Below are 19,915 nucleotides of genomic sequence, written 5' to 3'. Positions count from 1 at the left end.
GAGATGGGAGGGGACAGATTGAATAAACACAGATGGACCAATGCAATAATTTTTATTGAGTCTGCTGGAGTGACTCAGTCATGATTATTCAGGCTAGTATTTCATAAATATGCAGCCCCACAGGCAACCATTACGGGTCACATTTCCTGGTCCTTTACTATGGGGTGGGCAAAGCACTTGCTAACATAGGGATGCAGAGTCAAAGTTGAACACTTAGTGATTCTCAGCATGTTCCCCCAGGGAAAGGCACTACAGATGACCTTCCCAAGCAAGATGCTCTGAAGGAGGTTCCTTGTCCATTCTGGTCAAGCTACTGGTAACTTTATCCTCTTCTCTCTTAAGAACAATACAAAGTGGGGGGGGGGGATTGTGAGGGAAAACACATATAGGTATGGCATTTGTTATTTAAGAATTGTCACAACTGTTTTTAACTAACCATGTAGATGATGGTACTTGAGGATTATCAGGAAGTTGAAGGCCATAACAGAGTTCATCCAAGTCTGTTTTCACAGAGTTTACTATAGTAAGGGAGTAAGCTACTATTGCAGTCCTTTGGCTAGTAGAGACTCACAAGGATTTAAAAGGTCAATGGGTTTTACAGAGAAAAAGGAGGAAGTCTCAGGACAGTCTTTGATTAGTCAATGTCCTATTTGGGAGGGACTTTCCCTTAGTGTGGGGGTTTTTGGAAGTGATATGGAGGTGGAGGGAATGGATAGTGGGCAGGGAGCTTCCTGATTGGCTTTCAGATTCATTTGCCATCTTTGATTGGTTCTCAATCCTGGGCACATAATTGTGTCCTTTCCAGGCTAGGTAGGCTCATTAGGGGTTTTCCTCTTTGGACTGAAAGAGTATCTGGTTCTCTACTTTGGGTTCTGAGTCTAGTAGAAGCCAGGTCTGCAGAATTATTGCATTAAACTATAAGGTCCTTTTTTAGCATTTACCAGTGCCCAGTATATAGTAAGGAGTCCATAATACCTGTAGAATGCATAACAAGTATTTAAAAAACTTTCAAATATGAAAGTTAAAAGGATTGTACAGTAAGCATCCATATTCACTACCTTGGTTCTATTGTTAAAATATTACTATGTTTGTTTTATCAAATATCTATCCATGTATTCACTTGGCAAGAGGAATTTTCATATGATACATTTAAATAAGCTAATAAGAAAGCAGTTTATATAGGGGCACTTGGGTGGCTCAGCAGGTTAAAGCCTCTGGCTTCGGCTCAGGTCATGATCCCAGGGTCCTGGGATGGAGCCCCGCATCACGCTCTCTGCTCTGCGGGGAGCCCGCTTCCTCCCCTCTCTGCCTGCCTCTCTGCCTACTTGTAATCTCTGTCTGTCAAATAAAAAAATAAAATCTTAAAAAAAAAAGCAGGTTATATTCACTGCTTTCCTGAGAAGAGATCTAGTCCAAGAGAATAATGAGTGATAGTTCCAGAAATGTCCTAATTGCCCTTATATGCCACTATGGTTTTCCAAGTATGGGTGGGGCTCAGGTCCCATATGAAGCTGTTAATGTCCCACGATTTTAGTCAGTTAAGGTGTGGACATGCTAAAGTTCATTTGTTGGTAGTATTACCGAGCCAGGATTTGCTTTCACCTTAAAACAATATATATATTAAACTGGTAGGGAGAAATGCCAGTTAAAAAAAAATAGATATTGAGGATTTTAAGCCTCATGGAGCTACAACATCAGTGTTTGTGATATGATTTTTTTTTAATGATTTTTATTTATTTATTTGACAGACAGATCATGAGTAGGCAGAGAAGCAGGCAGAGAGAGAGGAGGAAGCAGGCTCCCCAATGAGCAGAGAGCCCGATGAAGGGCTCGATCCCAGGACCCTGGGATCATGACCGGAGCCGAAGGCAGAGGCTTTAACCCACTGAGCCACCCAGGTGCCCCTGTCATATGATTTTTTAAAGACCCACAGAAGTCAGCTTAATTCACCAATAAAGGTTAATTTTATAGGTTAAACGAGGCAGGTGAGAGTTGCGTATGCCTGCTCCATCAAAGTCTATCAGGAGGCTAGTCATCGAAGTATATTTGTTTTTTTCTCTGTTCCGGTTTTTTTTTCCCCTTTGAGAGTTAATCTACTTATGCATTATGACTCTCGAGTGCTAGATATTTTATACTATGGGAAGTGCAGCATCTGGCCTCTGACCACAGGGTCAATGGGTATGAGTTGTGGACATCACTGGGAGCCAGTGCCTGGCCTTTCAGTAGAGAGGCAGATGCCTTGAGTTTGGGTCTGGCCTCTGTCCTTTGGAGTTGGGGCCTGGGTTTCAGAATCATAAAAGGAATTTACTCCACAGTGGTATTTACTTTACAAGACTGTGATAAAGATGGAATGAGATACTGCATGAACAATGCCTGACTCACAGCAACAGTCAGTCACTACGAGTTGTCACCTGCCAACGTGCAGCAGGAGTCAGGTACTTTGGAGGAACGTTGAAATGTGCATGTACTGCTGTGGTAGAATCCTGCTTTCGGGCCAGAAGTGACCTCAAAAATCCTCTGCCCCAACTCCTCATTTTACAAGAGCCCTGAAATCCAGAGACATTAAATAATTTCCCCCAAATAACAGTTGACGTTATCCTGGCATAGGATGAAAACCAGGTTTTTAAATTTCCTTGGGAAGGCTCTTCCCACCATCCCAGGCAATGCTCTTTGGAGGCTACTGCCCGGGGCCCTCTGCAGTGACGAGGCAGTGTCCCTGGAGACACTCAGACCTGAATGCGTCTCTTATTATGTGGCCTGGCTGAATTAGACCTTGGTTTTCTCTCTGGAAGTGGCTTTTGTCATCCTGCCGGCTGGGGCTGCTCTGAGGTTAAATGAGATGATGGGAATGAAGCAGGTCGCAGGATGCTTTGACAACAAAGCGTTCCCCATGATGGTAGCTGGAGGAACGGGAAAAGATGCGGGGGGAGAAAAGGAGGAGGGTTGTGAGGGAAGACACAGTCCCCGATCCTCATAATAGATCAGGAAACACTTGCATCCTGAAACGTGTGTGGGACCACTTTCAGAGGGAGGTGGGGGAAGGGAAGGAGCAGAGTAGAAGCCAAGGTAGCAGGAGGCGCAGGGAGCCAAGGTGCCCACGGGAAACACGGCGGGCGCCAGGCATCCTTCACCTCGGGGAGTTTTGACTTTGGTTAGGGATTGAAGATCCCAGATGGGGTGCCGCTTGAGTCCACTATGGGATCAGCACAAAGGACCCCTCACTTCGTCCCTATGCCTGTCATGTTTTCGTGACTCCCACCTGAGCTTAATTTTGGGGTTTCTTAGATACAAATCCTCGTCTCAGAAGAACCACTATTACAGAGGATTTTCGAGGCAGAAGGTATGTCGGAGGCACTCCGATTCCGTGTTCTCGTACAGTGGATGGGAGGTTCTGCAAGAACAAATGCTAGCTTGCTTCAGGGGAGCCCAGGTGACACGGGCTCTGGTCAGGCCGGACGAGCCCAGGTGACACGGGCTCTGGTCAGGCCGGACGAGGAGCTAACCACAGCACGTCCCGGTGATGCTGTGGGAGAATGAATTTATGGTTATCAGCAACAAGAGTGCAGGAAAGTATTTGGCAATTAATTTAGCATTGCGAGTCGGGTCTGCTTATCACGTGATACCTTTATTCTCTCCTTTATGTTTCTTTCCGCCAGAAGTCAGCATTGCCCAATTGTAAGAGGCCTCAGAGAACTCATTATTCAAGTAGATTCTAAGTTTTTTAGGGCAGGGACTATGCTCTAATTGCTTTGCGACCTTTACTATGTTAGCTGTGTAAACTGTAGGCCCTGAGTAAGTTGCTTGTTCAAAGAGAAGGAAATAACTTAATTTTTTTTTAAAATTCAGGTGAAACTATGACAATAGACAGGCAAAGCAGACAGACCACTAGGGTCCCTGGGACAGCGAAATGTGATGGCCAGGAGCACAGGGTGGCAGGACAAATGTCTGCGATGATGGACAGATTCTGTCTACACTGTCCAGTGGAAACCATGGGCCACGTGTGGCTATTGATCGCACTTAAATTGTGGCTAATACACTCGAAGAACTGAGTTTGTAATTGTATTTGATTTTAAGTGAGTTCATTTAAATTCTAAATATGGCTACAGGTGATTGACGGCTACCATGGGCCACGAAGAACATGGAGGGTAAGAGGGCGACAGAGGACACTGAGGCAAGGGGTCAGGGTTTGCATCCCAAACTTGCCCTTTCCAATCTGCTCAGTTCCGTGGAGCCTCCATCTGGAAGGACTGTCGTAAAGACCGTGAGTCAATATACGGGGTCAGTATGTGGAAAGGCTCCTGAGTCAGTATATGGAATGCATCGAGACATGGTAATGAGTCATTCCAGTGACTAGAAAAAAATCTCTATGTGGGCTCTTATCATTTTTACTTTTATTAGGAGGCTGTGAGATCTGTTTTAACTAACTAGATCATTAAATTACTGCTTGACCTGATTTTTGCCCTCTTTGAACTTTCTGGGACTCTATCATTCTACTACTTAGGGCAGTCTGGGGCTCCAAGAATCGATGTTCCTGGGAGCTGGCAGCTTTTGCCTCTGTAGGCAACTGGTAGGTCTCTGGTCTGGCTGTGCATTTCTCTCTGTGGACTGTGTGGCCCTTCTCTCCTTGGTCTCTGCATCTGATCAATGAGGAGAGTTCTGCTTCATTTCTCAGATGGACATATCTTAGAGCCACATGGGGAATATTAAATAATGTTTAAATAAATGATTGCATTTCAAGTGTTTGGAACACATTTCCTCTGAACTATCATCATCATAACATAGCAACAGTCTTTATTGGGTGGTGTTTCTAGGCACTGGACCAAGTGGTTTACAGGCATTATTTCAGTTGATGTTCAGAACAACACTGTTACGAAGGAGGGTATTGTCACTGCTCTTTGAAGGGGACAGGATGGAGGGTTCAGGCTCTGGGTCACTTAGCCAGTGAGCTGCGGAGGCCGGCTTTGTTCTCTTCGACTCTGGAGCTCGTGTTCTAAAGGTCGTGGAAGAGCAGGACAACAGGCTCGTTAACTCTTAGTGTTTCCATGTGCTGGAAAAAACTCAATAATTGCGAAATCAGTTTTAGACTTGGAAAAATCTTAGAAACAGGAAGCAAGATGGCATGTGGTCAAATGAGGAGAGAAGATTTTGGTCATTTATGCCCCTGTCGATGGGGAGGCGTCGATCATTTACAATTTGCTCTGGAACGTTTTTCTTGAGAAACTCTCTCATCCTAGGATTTCTTAGGTTCCCGCCAACACAAAGAATCTCTCGTATGAAAATGTCCTCCTCATTACTCTGGTTAACGAGTAAAGAATTCTCTTGCTACTCGACAGCATCCGTTTGTCTTTTTTAAGCTACAAATCTCTTAATGTAAAAAGGAGGCAAATATCTGTGGATAAATATCTTGACGTAAAACTGGCATATTTTTTAGTTGTCTCTTGCCTAGAAACCTGTTTCTAAGAGATTTGGGGCTCCCTACATACCCCAGGCCCATCTTCCTTCCTACCCTGCTGTCAGGTCACCCTGTTGTTTTGGTCCTTCTGATTCATCTGGTGCTTGAGCTGTGAGGACAGTGCCCATGTTCCCTCGCCAGCAACCATTTCTTCATTCTTTCTTTCCTTTCCTTTTTTTTTTTTTTTACTTGTTTTTCTTTTTATTTTTTTAAAAGATTTTATTTATTTATTTGACAGACAGAGTTCAGAAGTAGGCAGAGAGGCAGACGGGGGTGGAGGGGAAGCAGGCTCCCCGCAGAGCAGAGAGCCCGATGTGTGGCTCCATCCCAGGACCCTGGGATCACGACCTGAGCTGAAGACAGAGGCTTAACCCACTGAGCTACCCAGGTGCCCCTCTTCATTCTTTCTGACGGAAGACCCAGAGGGGTGAGACTGATTGAGTTCAAACAAGTGTTTACCATTGTTTTTTAGAATATTCATCTAATTGTCCGGCTCTACTCTTGCACCTAAAGGTGCTGCTACAGAGTCTGACGTCTCTTACTGAGATCTTACCTGAGAAAACCACACGTGCACTTTGTCACATAAATGTAAAGAACAACACAGCAAAAGGAGGAATTTTCAACCCCCCCCCCCCCGCCCAACCACCAAATAATCAGCACTTAGAGCCTAGAAGCCCTCCTAATTGGAATCAAAACCCCTTTGTTCTTGTGTCTCTCTCCCTTTCTCTTCTCGTTGGGTTTTGAATGAGTGGCTCTCTTTTCCCACCAAGAAGAGTGCCTCAGCTTTGCTTCTCAGCTCTGGGCCACTCTGCTTTACTCTCTGACACAGCCTGCTGGATTCAGGGATTCGTTCATTTTGGCGCAAGACCTAAATCAGCCCAATAAAGACCAAGAGTTAATCACTTCCTGGACTTTGAGTCAGTTACTGGGGACTTAAATAAGGAAGCCTGTAGCTTTAGAAACTACTGGAAGCTGTCTTAAGAGTAAGAAGGAATCCAGTTAGGGGTTAAAGTTGTTAAAGAAGAGCAGAATTGAGATAAAGAAAGAAATTGGGTCCCTGATGACCCAGCCTTATCTGAAGCCTAAATCTGGACTTTTTAAGTCAAATAGACCCATAATTCCTCTATTATTTAGGTGAGTTTGAGTTGCATTTTCCTTAACCGATAATGGGAAGCATCTTCACTGATGCAAAGGGTATAGTCTACAGGCTAGGGAGCATAATAGCTCCTGCACTTAGAAAGGTGAATAAGACATATTTACCCTCCAAATACAGGAGTTTATAATTTAAAAATCTTCTTTTCCCCATTTAATGTGTTTCTTCTTGCAAAGCAATGGGCAGGATGATGATGATGATGATGATGATGATGATGATTTAAATATTTTATTTATTTATTTGACAGAGAGAGAGCGAGAGGAGGAGGAGCAGGGGAAGAGGCAGGCAGAGGGAGAGGGAGTAACAAGCTGCCTGTTGAGCAGAGAGCCCGATGCGGGGCTTGATCCCAGGACCCTGAGATCATGACCTAAGCTGAAGGTAGACGTTAACCCACTGAGGCACTCAGGCACCCCTGGGCAGAACTATTTTTTGTGATATCATTAAAAATTTTTAATATGTATTTTAATATGTAGTTCATCTACCATCATACCCTTTTAAGGTGAGCAATTCAGTGGTTTTAGGATATTTGCAGGGTCGTATAACCAGCACTATCTCACTTCTGAGCCTTTTCATGCCTTCTCTCACCCCAACCCCCCCAAGCCCCCACATCCGTTAGCACTCGTAGCCCACTTCTACCCCCACCCCCCAACTCCTGGCAACCATGAATCAACTTTCTCTCTCTAGGGATTTGCCTGTTCCGGACACTCCATACTGGGGAATCATACTGTATGTTGTGGTTTGGGACTTGCTACTTTGACTTCGCACAGCGTTTTCAAGGTTCCTCAGTGTCTCCCTTCTGTCAGTCCCTAACCCTTTTTTATGGCTGAATCATATTCTATTGCCTGGGTCTGCACTACTTTGTCCACTGATTCATCAGCTGATGGACATTTGAGTTATTTCTGCTCTTTGTCTATTATGAACAGAGCTGCTGTGAGTATCCCTGTACAAATCTCTATGTGGGTATATGTTTTCATTTCTCTTAGATTTACGTCTACCGAGTGGAACTCTTGGGTCGTATAGTAACTTTGTGTTTCACTTTTTGAGTACTACTAGCCTGTTTTCCCTGGCGGTTACACTGAACAAGAAAATAAGACTTCTCTTCTCATGGAGCTCCTAGGTTCTAATGTTATAGTAGATTGCAACTTTGAAATAAACTAGACCAGAGAGAAATCTTACAGCATTTTGTACATGGAAGCCTTTAGTACCATATAAACTTCCTCTGAAATCCTTACTTTAAAACAGAAATGTGGTCTTAGCTGTCCTTTTGTAAATAGTGATGTGTGTGTGTGGTGGGGGGGGGGGTCCATTATTTGCTAAGAGCCTTTAAATCGGGTGTTTCCAGTCCATCACAACTAAGAAGTTAGACATTTATAAATCCTGCTTAGCGTCTGACTGAGAATTTATTATTGCAGTAGGGCACCAAGGAGCTGTTAGGTCAATAGAATCTTTAAAATTCTTTAAAAATTTTCAGAGACTTGAAAACAAAAGATAGTAGCAATGTTATTTAGTTGATAGGAATGAGAAAATATAATTAGCCGCAAGTGGAAATGAAATCCGCGAGATGACAATTGCTGCTCAAGAAGAATACAGAACAAGATGGTAGAGAAAGCATACTTAGTACAGAGTGCATTTGCTTTTTAAAAATTATTTAATTGCAATCTCTGAAGTATGTGAGCATATCTGCAGTGCTGTATAAGCAGTAATAGTGGCATTGAACTCACCACGAACAAAGCCAGGTGACCTTAACCTTCACTCCCTGGTTTCATGCCAGCTGCGACTTTCCCGAAAGGTATTTGAAATCCCCTTATGATAATTCATTTGTAACAATTAGAAAAATGCTGGAGGACAGCGCCAAGGACAATCCCACATAAGATGGTGATGGAGGGGATCACAGAATTTAAGGGTGGAAGAGACATAGAAGTTTCTCCAGTGTGTCACCCCTCCCTCCAAACCTCCCTCCCTTCCTCCCACCCCTACCCTTCTCCCCACCCCCACCCCCTTCCTCTGCCCAGTTGCCAGAATGACAAACCTGCTGTTGAAAGGTTATCAGTCTCTGGTTAAACATTCCTGTTCTAGAAACATGAAGATATTAATTGCAACCCCATCTACAATAGTAAAACATTGGAGGAACCAAAATATCTCACACAGCAATAAGTCACTATCATACAAGTGGAAATTATATCTGTGGACATTTGGGGAAGTGTTTTATTATGATTTTAAATAAAAAATAAGAATATAAACTTGCATGTATATTATGCTTAAATCTGTGGACAGGAAGATGGAAGATATGCAAAGTAGAAATAATTGTCATGCTTGGGTTATGAGGGTAATTTTTCTTTTCTTTTAAACATTTATACATTTTCTATAATTTTGCGTAGTCAGCATTCTTAAATCAAACTAACAAAAGTAAAAGGATAGTTTTACTTTTTTTTTCTGCTTAAAAACAGATAAAGTAAAAAGAGGGCCAACATACTGTTGTGGAGATAGAAATTTGCGATAGCATTCTCTAGGAGTCAGAGGCAATAGTCAAAAAAGGTATATATAAAGTTTTAAGTTCATTTGGTGAAGCAAGCAAATATTCCATACCTTCTATCCTTTTTAAGACCATTGTAGTCATTTGTTGAATTTATGTTTGCAATTTAATATGAGCCAGGAGATCATTAAAAAGGAACGGTTTTAAGAGAAACCACAGCATAAGAGGAAAACGTTAGCCAATTCTTAGGACAAACCTAATTACATTTTGTCTCAAGGAAATGTCTCAAGGAAAAAAAAAAAAGTCTCCTGTCTCACACTGCACCATATAGCTTATTGGCAGGAAGAGTTTCCCTTTGGGTTATTTTAATATATCTTTATTACTTGGCTTTCTGCAGTTTAGCGTTTGGATGCAGGGACACATGGTCTTTCATTGTTGTGCCTTATATTATCTGGAGACCCATAAAACCAGAGGGTTGACAGGTTCAGCGTTTTGTTCTTTTTGTCTGCCCAAGCCATTTAATAGTGTGATTGGCGCTGGTGCATTACCGCAGTTCATACAGGATAATGTCTTTTATCTTAGGATGCAGATTTTCAAATGAGTCACAGCGAACTCATTTGAAATAACCTGAAAAACAATATTGCTGTCAGTGTGGAATGAGTCGATTAGATATTTTAATTTCAGTTTCTTTGATAATTTATGAATATTAACATTAAAGTTTTTAAAACTAGATGGAAATTAACCACTAGCATAGTAAGCAAAGATATACACATATTCTATTGGTATTTAGAGAACAGACGATACACTCTAATTTAGAGGAGGAATATTGTTTTCCTCTTTTAATATATCTGAAGTTCATATGATTCCCTATTTCTTAAATAGTGAATATAGTCTATTTAGATGCTAAATCAAACAAAGGGTAAGTCAAGTATTTTTCAATTTTACTCTAAATGGGCTGTAACCTTCAGGATCTGGGAGGGGCGGTGTATCAGTCTGTATAATTTCTTACATTTCCCCCTTGGAATAATTTAGCACAATTTTATTAAAATCTTCTTGGCTTTCTGATAATGGAAGAAAGAAAAGCACTCCTAATCTTTATGGTCAAGTAAGGTAAATTTTTAACAGATAATTCTGATTTTTAATTGTTAATCTTTGCCTTTATCTTATTACAAGTTGTCACTCTAGTAGGTATTCCTGGTTCCTTTTTGTTTGGGTTACCTTGGCAGGTGACCAGCTTCCTGAAATGCTCTCTCTTCGGGATTTGGCCCAGATCAGCAGTGACTGACAGGGTTTGGCCATCTGTTGTTGGCTGCTGGCTACGTCTGCCTGACAAGTCTGCAGCCACAGCTGAGTCCCCACGGGGTGGCCGGGACAGCACTGGGAACAGAAAAGCAAAGAATGAAATGTTTTGAAATAATTTGAGAGTTTGCCAGTACGTGTTTAGTGAAAACATTTTAATCAAGACTTTTTAATTAAAAAGCAGCAATCAAGTAGCCCTAACAATATGAATCTGTTTTTTTTTTTTTAAGATTTTATTTATTTATTTGACAGACAGAGATCACAAGTAGGCAGAGAGGCCGGTAGCAAGAGAGAGAGGAGGAAGCAGGCTCTCCGGGGAGCGGACAGCCCGATGCGGGGCTCGATCCCGGGACCCTGGGATCATGCTCTGAGCCGAAGGCAGAGGCTTTAACCCACTGAGCCACCCAGGCGCCCCTGAATCTGTTTTTTAAAGAGAAAAATGAATTCGAAACTTAAGACAATGCAAGGGAAACCACCCGTCCGACTACCCAAATAGCTGAGCAAAAAGGTGGGGGCATGTGAACTGATGCCAAGGGACCCTGTTTTCCTACATGATCATTAACCACAACAGTGTGCTTCTGGCCCGACTCTGCGAGACTGCGGGCATTCGTACCAAAGCAGAAGCACGGCTAGATCAATGGACAGAACACCCCCAGCCAAACAGACGTGGGCTTGAGTTGCTACCTGACCGTGGCCGCTCATGTATTTGCGGGAAACCCACTTTGGCTGCTAAGATCTGGAACCTGTCATTTAGGTTTCACCGAAAAAAGGAAACTCGTTCCTTCTTTCTCACCTTCTCAAATGCTTTAGTATTTTATCCACGCCTGTCACGCACATACGCGCGCGCACACACACACACACACACACACACACCCCTTCTTCTTCTTCTTCTTCTTCTTCTTCTTCTTCTTCTTCTTCTTCTTCTTCTTCTTCTTCTTCTTCTTCTTTTATTTTGCAACTTGTAGGCTTTCTGTTTGTTTTGTAGAATGACGCTGCCGAGTGCTACTGCGACCCCCTTCTTGCTGTAAAGCGTCTTGTTGCCCCGCGTCTTCTCCTGTTAAGCATCACGAGAGGAGGCAGCTGGGAACAAGGTCTTCATGGCAGAAGAGTTTTTGAAAAGCTCCCGCTGCCAGGGTCTCCCCGCCCACACGGTCCTCACCGGCTGTCGGACCGCGGAGGTGCGGACGGTCCCTAGGAGGTTCGGACGGTCCCTAGGAGGTTCGTGGCCTCGGGGCCTCGGACTCTGCCGCCCCTTTTCCCTGTCTTCTGCTGCACACCTTCCCTGGCTCTCTGGCCCGTCCGGCACACCGTCTGTTTGGTAAAACCATGGGATTTAAGGTGGCTCTCGCTCCCCAACCCAGGCACTAAGTTGGGTGGTGGAAATGCGTCTGCGCCATCAAGTAAGTTAGAGTCTGGAAGGTGTCATAGTGACGGCTTCTGCGCACAAATACCCGAGAAAACCAGAGATGCGTTGGTGGTGAGGCAGCAGCAGAGCCGGACAGCTTGGGGTCAATGGATTTCCATGTGTGTGGCAGGGTCCGGGGCCACTGTAACAAGGCACCGCACACCGGGGGGCTTCAGACAGCTGAAACGCCCGCTCTTACCGGAGGCGGGAAGTCCAAGATCAAAGTGGTTCAGCAGGACTGGTTCTCTCGGGGCTCTGAGAGTCTGCTCGGGCCTCTCGAGCTTCTGCTGGTGGCGGCCAGTCTTTGGCTTGCACGCACGTCCTCCGATTTCTGCTTCCGTTGTCTCACGGAGCCTTCTCTGCATGTCCGTGTCCAAATTTCGCTCTTCTTATAAGGACCCCAGTTACTGGATGAGGGCCCTCTAGACTCCAGTACGACATCGTCTGGATTGGATTGTATCTGTAATGACCCTATTTCCAAGTAAGGTCACACTCACTGGAGGTAGGACTTGAACATCACTTTTTGGGGGACCCAGCACCACCTAGGACATGGTGATCTCCACACCTGTCTGCATTTGCGGCTGCCCTCGGCCCTTCTCGGTCCTCAGCATCCGCGCTCGTTGGCACTGTGGACACTTGGCTCAGACAGATCCTGGCTGTGGGACTGTCCTGGGCTTTACAGGGGCCTGTCAGCCTCCCTGGCCTAGACTGTTGGCTGCAGCCTCCCCTCAGCTCGCTGCGATGACCACAGATGTCTCCAGACATCGCCAAGTGTCCCCGAGGGGACAAGATCGCCACGGTCGAGAAGCCTTGTGTCACAGTGTTTGTGGTGTTACCAAATTCCATGGAGATTTTAAGACTTACTCTCATATGTATTTACTACTATGTTATTTAGTACTGAAAGATGCATGATTCTACTATCTTCTTCTACCATTGCCAAATAACTCTGTGACTTTTTAAAGTGGAATTTCATATTACCTTTTATTAATATTACTATTCTTGAGTCTTCTGTTTGTATTTCCCTGATCCATGATTATCCCTCCTTTCAAATTATTTATATTGTTCCTAGTTCAACATTTCTACAACCGTCACTATAAACTTTAGAGTTCCGCTCCTCTAGGGAACCTGAGTCTGTTCTGACCATCCTTCCCACCAAACAGAAGGGGTGTTGTGTTGTCAGTAGACAGAGAAATTCTTTTAGCCTCGCCTTGTCTGTGCACCAAGATTGAGCTGTGTGTAAAAAAACAAGAGAACCCTGTATGCCATGACTTTTTGTGCGTGACTAACGTATCTGTCGGAGTGTGTGAAGAACTCAGTACATGTAGCATTTTTCCCTTTTCAGTTCTTGGTAAAATTTGGTGCCGTGAAAGAGAAGGAAGATTCTTTCTAAGCCGGTGACTTGGATGCTTGGTTTCAGAGTCAGTTTGTCCGGCAGGGGAGGGGGGTGGGCAAGACTGGGCACAGATGGGCCCCTGGTTCAGCCCACGCGGGTCCTGCTTGCTCCCGATTTTGTGATCACACCACAAAGCTTGAGAGGACCGAGCCTCTAGAAATGAGCAGAGCTTCCCAGGTCTGCAAGGACTTCTGAAAAGCTGCTTTTGTTTCTGGAATGCCCTGACAGAGCATCCTCTGCAAACAAACCTTCAGAATCCTTGAGAAGGGAGCAGGAAGTTACAGTGTACCATTGGCTTTCTCTAACAGGACCGGACAGATTCCTGAGGCTTTGAAATGCGAGGAGAACGGCAAACGTCTCGTCACCTAGTGTCGCTTGGGTAATGAACTGGAGGGGCCTTTCCTGGTCCACCCAAAGGTCCACCCCCTCTCCTGGCCACCCGCTCATCTGTCATCTTGCTCAACCGTCGCCTGCACAAAGCCTTTCTCTCCCCTCCCAGGCAGGGCTAGCGGCTTCCTCTTCTTCGGGGTCTCCCAGCCCTTTGTGCCCCTGATATTTAGAACTGACTGAGTTGTTCTGTAACGGTTTGTTTATGTGTTTGTCTCTCCTGGGAGGTGATGAGCTCCTTGCAGCCAGGGACGAGGTCCCCATCGTTTTCATACACTCATCTCCTCTGTGGAATAAACCTTGGCTCTCTTTCCACATCTTTCTGGGCTCCTTTCTGATTCCTATTGCCGTCAGCTCCAAAGTCCGAACTTCATCCGTCACTGCCTCAAGGCTGTCAGAGGGAAGAAACACAGCTCCCTGTGCGTGGGGGGCTCTCTCCCTCGCTCCGGTGCGTGGGGGGCTCTCTCCCTCGCTCCGGTGCGTGGGGGGCTCTCTCCCTCGCTCCGGTGCGTGGGGGGCTCTCTCCCTCGCTCCGGTGCGTGGGGGGCTCTCTCCCTCTCTCCGGTGCGTGGGGGGCTCTCTCCCTCGCTCCGGTGCGTGGGGGGCTCTCTCCCTCTCTCCGGTGCGTGGGGGGCTCTCTCCCTCTCTCCGTGGGCATTGTCCCTTCGTGCCACGAGGCATCTCCCCCAGAATCAAAGCACCCCTCCTCTGCGCTGGGGGAGCTCCTCCTGCTGGTAATTCTGTATTTGCCTAACACATGACTTAACGCACACTATCGTGATGGCGGCATGTCTGCTGCACCCCCTGGACCGAAAGGTCCTTGAGCTAACTGTGTCGGTTTCCCTCCTAGCAGAGAGCCTGGTGCTCAGTGAACATTTGTGGAGTTACGTTTCTTACAAAATCCATGTGCTGTAGCATGAAACTTTGTAATACAGTAGAAAGAGAATGAATCAGAAATCAGACAACTTTGAATTCTTGTTAGGTTCTGCTATTTATACACGGGAAGGAAAAGAAAATACAAGCCGTTTGCCTAAGTGGAAGAGCGCTCTAGAAGCAAGCAGACACAGGCCCCTGCCAGGGAGCCGACCCCACATGCAAGGAAGGGAAAAAATCAGACAAGTCAGCTTAGCAGCAACTCGGCTTAGCAAGACGCGATGGGCAGGGAACGCGGACCCTTCATGTCACCCACACGGGAGCTAGAGGGCTGGCCTGTGGCCAGAGAGGTGGGCTGGGGCTGAGATGGCCCCAGAGAAGAAAGAAAGGGAAAAAAAAATCATTTTTTTGGTTTTGGATAAAGTCAGGACATCAAGCCTGAGGTACATTCATTTACACATGTCTGCTGTGTCTTCCCCTGGGGAAGCTGCTGGCACAAATCTGTGTTGGCTGTGAGGCCTTGCTCAGTGGAAGGGAGGTGGTGGCCTTCACGCGTTGGCAAGCCTTGTAACAGGACGGGAACATGGCAGCTGCCCGACTGCCCGCCCTGGGCGTGGCCAACACTGACGACCTGCGTGGGAAGGGCCGGGTCCTGACTAGTCTCGGAGTCGCGGGATCCTTCTCCATAAAAATGAGAACACACATTTGCATTATGAGTCCTAGACAGTAATGAGCTTGGGTGCTTTTATAATTATGTGAGATTGTTTATACCAGCCCTGCATGGCCCCTCCTGGCCTTGAGGGTCGCCCTAGGACGGCGGAATTCATCTCGAGTCATCTGGGCCGCCACCGAGCTGTCCAACTGGCTTGTCGCACACAGCGGCTGTTTTAAAATAGAATTTATTCTCTGACCAATGTGGAGCCATCTCTCTTGAACTCTCTCTCTCTCATGCGTCAGATACCTCAAACCTTTATTTTCCTACCTTCCTTCCTTGTCTGGGACCTCAGCTGGGCATTGGTTGGAAAACCGAGACATGCCTGGCCTTTCCGCGTGGCCTGAGCATCCCTGTAGCTGTGGCAGCTGGGTTCCCAGGAGGAGGCCCCCAAGCAAGAGAACAAGGTGAAAGGCCATGGAGTTTGTTTCAATGACCGAGCAGTGGAAGTCATAGAGCCTCATTTTTGCCAGACTTCGTTGGTGAGGCCACCACGAGGGTCCAGCCAGGCCCAAGGGGAAGTACGCAGAATCCATCACTCAATGGGAGGAGCGCTGACGTCACACTGTCGGAAAACATGGGGAATGGGCTATGGTTCGATGGCCTTCTTTGGGAAATCCAATGTTCCCCCAAGAGGAAATTCACCAGCCCCGTGGTGAATGAGGAAAATAAAGCCAAATTGTTTCAAGTTAGAGGAAAGTCCTTGATTTTGAACTTAATTAAATTTGGGGGTAGAAATGTCCTGAATGAAGTGCAGTTCTTGTACATGGTGGTTGTTTTTCTTAATGTCCTCACTGCACACAATAAAAAGCTGGTGACTTTAGGCCAGGTTCTGAGGTTTCGTGAAGTTCAGAATCGGACAGTTCAATGGCTTTCACTTTCCTGTTCAGTGTTGTGAGTTCTTCTGCAGCGTTCCCAATGAGTGATCACTCATTCTTTGAACATTCCTGGTGACCTTGCCCTCTCCTCGTGGAGAAATGAGCCTCTCTGGCTGTTTACAGTTCTCACCGGTATAAAGTTCTAACTCACCTCCCTGCTGTAACTCATACCCTTGATCTTGAGTCTTCCCTCTCGACTCACTTGATGGCTTCTCTGTTAGGTAACCTCCCCTCGCACCACTCCACCATTACGTTTTCCTTCTTCCAGATTATATAATCTTAATTCCTGTAAATGTTCTTTATGTGACCTGTATATAGATGGGGTTTTAAGTGTGCTTTGATAAAATGGTGATACTATCTCAGTCTTCTAGGATCTCGATAGTCTCAATTTGTTCATGTCGGGGTTGTGGTCTTCCAGGTTCTTGCTGGCTGTACATTTCTATATTCTACCATCCTGCTTGTACACTTCTACAGTCATTCCAGTTTGGTAATGTTCTTCTTCAACAGGTGATTATAACAAAAAATGTGTTCTGACCAATATAGAATACAATGAGACTGCTAAAGCTCTTATTTAAAAAAAAAATGGGTATGATGTAGAGATGGTAAATAGTAAATATGTACTTAATTTAAAATCCAAATTTAAGAAAATATAAGCTTCCAGTTTTCTTCAAGTCCTATCCTTGTATAATTATTTTCATCCTTAAATTTGATCTTTACTTTTATTCTTATATTTTATGATTAATACTGCTATTGTTATTGCTACTATTGGGGCTAAGCACTGGTACTAATATATTTCACTTGCTACTTTTTGCCTCTCACTTCAGTTTCTCCAGATAGTATTTGTTCTGGTGCTTTCCTCTGTAACTAGCATCTTCATTTTCTTTGCAAATTTGGTATGACCATCTCCTGAGCCTTCCCCTAAGTCATTAACTGGAACGGTGGACAGGATGGGCTTGAACAGAGAACCTGGGGTCACTGCTCTGGTTGATGAACCCTAAGTCTGGGTGGATGGGTCCAGGCACCTCACCGCATTACTCTGAAATTAACACTTCCTAGACTCGGTGTCCTTGGGATCCTGCTTGTTTATCTTTTCACTCTCCAGGAGTGATAGTATGAGCACAGAAGGACTTGTTTTTAGTGAGTTTGGATAGGCTCCTCATGACCTCTGCTCTCCCTTTTGTGACAAAGCATCTGTTTTACAACCTAGTCCTGTAGTTCCGGAGTGCCGAGCTTACCACGTAATCCAAATAGGACCCAGAGTTGTCATCTCTGTCTTTTGGGCCCATTTCCTTCCACGTTCGGAATTTCTCATAGTGTCCTAAGCGTGGTTTCAAGTTGCATCTTTTGGGTGCAGGGATCGAATTGCTCCGGACCTGGCCGGCGGGGCGATTAGAGTCTATGCGTCAAGCCAGAGCCAGTCATGCCTATCTAATTCCAGAGTGTGGGCGACTTGAAATTCTCAAAAAAAAACTTAGCAACAAAATTGGCCAACAAATGTGAAACTGAAATCACAAGTGTTTGGGGGTATAAATGGAGCTCTCCTCCGAATGTCTTGAAGAAGGAAAGGACCTGTAACGTCAAGGGTGCTGGCATAGAATGAGGGGCCATCAGGCATGTTATTATTCCTGTGACTCCATGAGTGTCCAGGCCGATGTGGCTTAAGGAGACATAAGTGAGACTTCAGTAACTCTAGTTTAAATGATGATAAATTCTCAGAGATGACTTTGTCGCTTTCAGCTTAGCATTCCATCATGTTCATAGCCCCAACCAAATCTGAGTCAGTCCTAACTAATTCCACATTGATAATGGGCTTTACTGTGTTTTCCAACATTTAATTGATAAATTATCCTCCAGGAGTTATTTAAGGCACGTCAAGAATTTATCAGAGCTTTGCTTTGAGAAAAATGAGTTTAGACTTAGGTTAAATCCTTTTGTTTCTATGGATTGAATCTTGGCACCTGAGCCAGTTTTCTTATTCTTGGGAAAAACCTTGTCACATATCCATGACAAGGAGGTGGTCTGTGCCCATTGCTCCCCCAAAACCACTCCCTCCTCTCTTTGGCTCGAGTCAATACGCCCCATCATTTTTGCGTCCTCACGTTAGAACCTCGTTCTTCGTGGACTTTCTTAACACACGACATTATAGCTACATATTTTCTTTCCTTGGTTGTAAAGCTGTATCCACTGCCAGTCAGCGCGGTCTTACGTGACAGGTGCTTCTGGGGACCTCTCGCTTGCATTTCCCTCGCACAGCCTGGGTGGGTCATCAAGCCGTCCTCTGCCCCGCCTCCCCTCCCCCCACACACATTGCAGTTCTGTTGCTACAGGGGACGGGCCTCCTGGAAGGACCGGAAGGCTCAACAGGCCCCTCCACCCACGTGGCCCACATCCGGTCCATACAAGACGCTCACGCATCCCGTGCTTGATTGTCTCTGCCATGTGGACCACTCCTAGAACTGCCTCACTCCATTTGGGCTGATGCCCTCCTTTGAAATCGTTCTGCACCCCCTGGCTCTTGCCCTCTAGGCCTGCGATGGGAGAAGAAGCCCTGAGGATCTTGGGAACACCTCGGTTTTCTCTGAGAAGACGGAGGCTTTCCCTACAGCCTTCCCCTTTTCTTCTGAGCTCTCGCCAAAATCATCCTTAATGGTCCGTTTCTAGCAATTCTCCTGGCTGCACCTCAGAGCACCCCAGCCACTACCCCCTGCCAAGTCTCCCAGCCTCCTCTGCAGTGTGAAGCTTTTGTTACAACCGCACCCCCACTTTCCAGTACCAATTTCTTTGTCTGGGCTGTTATAACAAAAATACCATCAACTCAGTGGCTTAGAAAATACGACTTACTTCTCACAGTTCTGAAGCCAGGAAGCCAGGATGGGGGCACCTGCAGACTTGGTGTCTGGTGGGGTTCTGCTTCCTTCTAGACAGCTGTCTTCCTTCTGTAACCTCACACGGCAGAAAGGACAAGAGAGCTCTCTGGGCTCTCTTGTATGAGGGCGCGAATCCCACTCGTGAGGACCCCGCCCCCATGACTTAATCACCTCCCAATGGTCCCACCTCCTAATACCATCACCTTGGGTGTTAGATTTCAGCAGAAGGATTTAGGGGAAATAGAACATTTAGTCTGTTACAATCCCCGAAGCAGCCAGCTAGCCTGATGGGTATTCCCTACCTAGTAGGATGGAGTCAGACGCTGTGCACTGGACCCCTTTACATGTAGGGGGCCTGTCAACTCCTTTTGTCAGAAGATGTCCTGGGATCTATGCAGAGAAGCTTCTTCCAAACTCACCCCCACCTCAAAGCCTTCTACCCTTTCGTACTCGATAGGGGTGCAGCTTTATTTTAACCATCTTCCTTTGAAAAGTTGCAAATCCAACTAAGCAGTGTGTGCCACAGCTTACTTTAATGTCTGACGTGTAGATGCACATGTTTCCTAAGGCTGTTTTAACAAAGTGCCCTGACTTTGGTGGCTGGAAACTGTCACTTGCTCTCTCACTGTGGTCCAGAAATGTGCAATCAAGTTGTTAACATTGCATGCTCCCCTCAAAGGCTCTGGGGAAGAATCCTTCCTGGCCTCGTCCAGCTTCCGTTGGCTCCTGGTCAGTCTCGGGGTTCCTTGGCTTGGGACAACATCACCCTGATCTCTGCCCCCGTCTTCACACAGACTTCTCTGTGCCTCCGCTGGGTCTCTGCATCCAAATCTCCCTCCCCCTTTTCTTGTCAAGACGACAGCCATTGGACACAAGGCCCACCCTCAGCAAGTCTGAGCTCATCTTAATTTGATCACATCTGCAAACACTGTTTCCAAATGAGGTCCCTTTCACAGCTTTAGGATTAGGATTTGAGCACAGCTTTTGGAGGTGCACAGCTGAACCCACCACACTAGGTTACTT

The 19,915-nt window shown here is 45.7% G+C and overlaps 1 protein-coding gene and 1 long non-coding RNA gene across 2 annotated transcripts in view; one reads left to right on the top strand and one right to left on the bottom strand.

The window, feature by feature from the left end:
- LOC309847973 (uncharacterized protein) overlaps window positions 1-19,915 on the top strand; it is a 43,516-nt gene that overhangs the window by 12,626 nt on the left and 10,975 nt on the right. The gene's annotated exons all lie outside the window — the stretch shown is intronic.
- On the bottom strand, window positions 4,775-19,252 carry LOC309847974. The gene is made up of 3 exons (XR_014302752.1): window positions 18,867-19,252; window positions 10,297-10,455; window positions 4,775-5,057 (listed from the first exon to the last, which is right to left on the bottom strand). It is a non-coding gene; the product is annotated as an uncharacterized lncRNA (long non-coding RNA).

This window comes from Mustela nivalis (genome assembly GCF_964662115.1).
Source record: "Mustela nivalis genome assembly, chromosome: 14".
Lineage (NCBI taxonomy): Eukaryota > Metazoa > Chordata > Mammalia > Carnivora > Mustelidae > Mustela > Mustela nivalis.
Note: the sequence above shows the minus strand (reverse complement) of the source record. Positions and strands in the feature narration are given on the sequence as shown.